The following is a 4,788-nucleotide window of genomic DNA, read 5'->3' on the forward strand; positions in this document are numbered from 1 at the left end:
GGAGGAATGGTTGGTTCATTTTTTTTTTTAAAAATTAAACATACATTATAAGCATGTGTAGCTACAAAAATCTACATCTCTTTAACATGTAAACATGTTTTATTATCATATTAACTCTGACAAGTGGTGTGATTTTTACTACGCTAACATAACCTTTTGCCTACTTTGCTGAACATAGCCTAAGCAATAAAAGTTAATAAGTACTTAAAAACAAAATAAAAACCTTTATACAAACACACACACAAAAAGCAGGATGTTTATTGGTAACTTTAAATACCTAATAGTATAACTTTAAATACCTTACACACAATGGAACCAATAAGGAACATCTTTGTTAAACAAAGAGAAGTTGTCAAGGATTTCATTTTACTTGGATCCACAAACAACACTCATGGAAACAGCAGTCAAGAAGTCAAATTGCAATGACTCAATCTGCTTCAAAAGATCTCTTAAAATTTTTCAAAAGCCAAGATGTCATGTTGGAGATGAAATTGAGCCCAATATGTATGCATAACCAAGACCATGAGTTTGGTTTTTGTTCATTGTTAGGTACCACTGAGTTGGTTTGAACATATAGTGACCCTGTGCACAACAGAACAAAACACTGCTGCAGTCTGTACCATGCTCACAATCATTGTTACACTTGACCCCATTGTTGCTGTCACTGTCCCAATCTATCTCATTGGGGTTCTTCCTCTTTTTCACTGCCCCTCCACTTTATCAAACATGATGTCCTTCTCCAGGGAATGATCCCTCCTGGTAATATGTCTGAAGACAAAAACTCACCATCTTCACTTCAAACGAGCATTCTGGCTGTACTTCTTCCAACAGAGATTTCTTTGTTCTTCTGGCAGTCCTTGGTACTTTCTATACTCCTCTCTAATACCATAACTCAATTAAATCAATTTTCAGCATAGTAAAAAATCACATCCCTTGTCAGAAAGTTAGTATGATAATAAAACATGTTTATATGTTAAAGAGATTATATAGATTTTTGTAACTGCACATGCTTATGATGTTCTATGTTTAACTGAAAAACAAAACAATGAAACAATCATTCCTCCAACAACAGTCTCTACTCAGCTAGGTTAGATGATTCTAGTCTTCCTTATTCATTGTCCAGCTTTCACACGAAGTTATTGAAAATGCCATGGCTTGGGTCAGATGTACCTTATTCCTCAAACTGACATCTTTGCTCTTCAACACTTTAAAGCGATCTTGTGTAACAGATTAACCTAATGCAATACCTCATTTGATTTCTTGACTGCTGCTTCCATGAGTGTTGGTAGTTGATCCAAGTAAAATGAAGTCTTTGACAACTTTAATCTCCAGTTATCTGGATGTTATTTTTTGGTCCAATGGTGTGGAGTTTTGTTTTGTTATTTTTACATCGAGGAGCAGCCCATACTGAAGGCTGTGGTGTTTGATCTTAATCAATAAATATTTTAAGTCCTCTTTGCTTTCAGTAAAGCAAGGTTGTAACATCTGCATATCCCAGGTTGTTCGTGAATCTTCCTCCAATCCTGATGCCATGTTCTTCTTCACATAATCTAGCTTTTACTAAGTATACAGATTGAATAAATATGGTGAAAGAACACAGCCCTGGTGCACACCTTTCCTGATTTTAAATCATTCAGTGTCCCTTGCTCTATTTGGACAACTGACCCTTGGTCTATGAACAAGTTCCTCATGACCACAATTAAGTGTTCTGGAATACGCATTCTTCACAATTTTATCCATAGCTTGTTATGACCCACGCCGTTGAAAGCCTTTGTGTAGTCAATAAAGCAAAGATAAACATCATTCTGATATTCTTTGCTTTCGACCAAGATCCATCTGATGTCAGCAATGATATCCCTCATTTGAATTTGGCTTGAACCTCTGGCAGTTCCCCGTCAATCACTGTTGCACCCACTTTAAAATTATCTTTAGCAAAATTTTACTTGCATGTGATAGTAACGTTATTATCCAATGATCTCCACATTCCACTGGGTCACCTCTCTTTGGAATGGGCACAAATATGAATCTCTTTCAATCAGTTGGCCAAGTAGGTGTCTTACAAATTTTGTGACAGATGAGTGAGTACCTTCAGTGATGCATCAGTTTACTGAAATACTTCAATTTGTTTTCCATCAATTCCCAGAGTCTCGTTCTTTGCCAATGCCTTGAATGTACCTTGGACTTATTCCTTCAGTATCATTGGTTTTTTATCATATGCTAAGCTATGGGTTTCTCTGCTATTCATAAGGTTTTCAGTGACTAAATACTGAAAAACGTGGCATCAGGATTGGAGAAAGACTCATTAACAACCTGTGATATGCAGATGATACAACCTTGCTTGCTGAAAGTGAAGAGGACTTAAAGTATTTACTCATGAAGATTAAAGAGCACAGGCTTCAGTATGGGTTGCATCTCAATGTAAAGAAAACAAAAATCCTCACCACTGGACCAATAAACAACATTCTTATCAATGGAGAAAAGACTGAAGTTGTCAAAGACTTCTTTCTTCTTGGATCAACTATCAACACTCATGGAAGCAGCAGTCAAGAAATCAAATGATGTATTGCATTAGGTAAACATACTTCACAAGACCTTTTTAAAGTGTTGAAGAACAAAGATGTCAGCTTGAGGACTAAGGTGCGTCTGACCCAAGCCATGGTATTTTCAATAACCTCATATGCATGCAAAAGCTGGACAGTGAATAAGGAAGACCATAGAAGAATTTGATGCTTTTGAGTTATGGTGTTGGAGGAGAATATTGAAAATGCCATGGGCTGCCTGTGTTGGAGTAAGTGCAGCCAGAGTGCTCCTTGGAGACCAGGATGGCCAAACTTCACCTCTCATACTTTGGACATATTGTCAGGAGGGAGCAGTAGCTGGAGAAGGATATTATGTTTGGGAAGGTGGAGGGTCAGAGAAAAAGAGGAAGACCCCCAACGAGATGGATTGATTGGCAAAGTGGCAGCATCAATGGGCTCAAGCATGGCAACAATTGTGAGGTTGGCCCAGGATTGGGCAGTGTTTCATTCTGTTGTGCACAGGGTCGCTATAAGTTGGTACCGACTCGATGGCACCTAATAACAATAACATCTATGGGTTAATGCACTGGACTGCAAAGTCAGTTTGAATCACAATGTGGGTACTTCAAGATCACCAGCCGCTCCTCGGAAACCCTATACAAGGTCACTATGGGTCAGAACCAACTCGACAGCACTTATCTACAGCAACCTCTTGAAATGGCTGAACATCAAACATTTATTTTTGGTACAGTGACTCTGTGTATTCCTTCCACCGTCTTTTTCCACATCATTCAATATTTTGGCTAGAGTCCTTCAATACAACAAGTGGAGACTTGCATTTTTTCTTCAGTTCTTTCAACTTGAGAAATGCTGACGGTGTCCTTCCCTTTTGGTTGTCTAACTTCAGGTCTTTGTACATTTCAATATAATACTAAACTTTGTCTTCTCGAGCTACCCTTTGAAACTTTTTATTGAGCTCTTTTACCTCCTCATTTCTCCCATTTGCTTTAGCATCTGCATGCTGGAAAGCGAGTTTCAGAGTCTCTTCGGCCATCCATAATAGTCTTTTTCTACTTTCTTGTCTTCTTAATGACCTTTTGCTTTCTTCCTGTATGATGTTCTTCTTCTTCTTCTTTTTTTAATTTGCTAAGAGGATTTAATATAATAAAGAAAATTCAACAGCAGGATGAGCAAGCTGCCCGAAAACAAATTCATCCAAAGAACTCTATGAAACACAACTTTAGCAAAGAATAGCAGCAAACACAATGCAATGTCTTTCTGATTAAATTCTGTTATGAAATTCATAGGCTGGAAATAAAGTGGCACAAAATATTCCTTCAAAATATTTTTTTATTTAAGGCAGCATTGCTATGTTGTTGTTCTTCATGGGTTCCATTAAGCAGGTTCCCACTCATATAGACACAACAGAAGGAAACACTGCCAGGTCCTACACCATCCTCAAAATTGTTGTATTTGAACACATACGTACTGCAATTGTGTTGGTCCATCTCACTGGGGCTCTTTCTCTTTTTTGCTTATGGTTTACTTTACCAAGCATGATGTTCTTTTCCAGGGACTGGCCCCTCGTGTTAACATGCCCAAAGTACATGAGATGAAGTCTCACCATTTTTGCTTCTAAGAAGTACTCTGTTTGTACTCATTGCAAGACAGATTTGTTTGTTCTTCTGGCAGTCCATGGAGGTACTTTCAGTATTCTCCACCAACACCACAATTCAAATGCATCAATTCTCCAGTCTTCCTTACTCGTTGCCTAGCTTTCACATGCATATGACTTGAGTTAAAATACATTGGCTTGTGTCAGGTACACCTCAGTCTTTATTTTTCCTAAGTCTTTATTGTGAATTGAGTAAAAGGTTACAGGGCAGATCATCAGTTTTACATTCAACAATTCATATACTTGGTTTCATTTTTTGTTGTTGTTGTTAAATGCCGTCGAGTCGATTACAACCCATAGAGATATGTTTCCAAGGAGTGACTGGTGAGCTTGAACTACCGACCTTGTGATTCAAACGACTTCACAGTCTGGTTCATTAACCCATAGCGCCACACCAGGACTCCACTTGGTTTCATTACAATGATTATAATCTCCACCATGTACCATCAGTTAACAAAATTTCTCTCTATTCATTTGAGTCCTTTATTGTTTTTTGTTTTTTTTAAACACTCAGGCATATATAATAATTTAAACCACCAAAGGGCACATTCTGCAAGCCTGCCTACTGGCTGCCAGCTCTCCATCCCTCTCTTT

Source organism: Chrysochloris asiatica, unplaced genomic scaffold (assembly GCF_000296735.1).
Source record: "Chrysochloris asiatica unplaced genomic scaffold, ChrAsi1.0 scaffold00003, whole genome shotgun sequence".
Taxonomy (NCBI): domain Eukaryota; kingdom Metazoa; phylum Chordata; class Mammalia; order Afrosoricida; family Chrysochloridae; genus Chrysochloris; species Chrysochloris asiatica.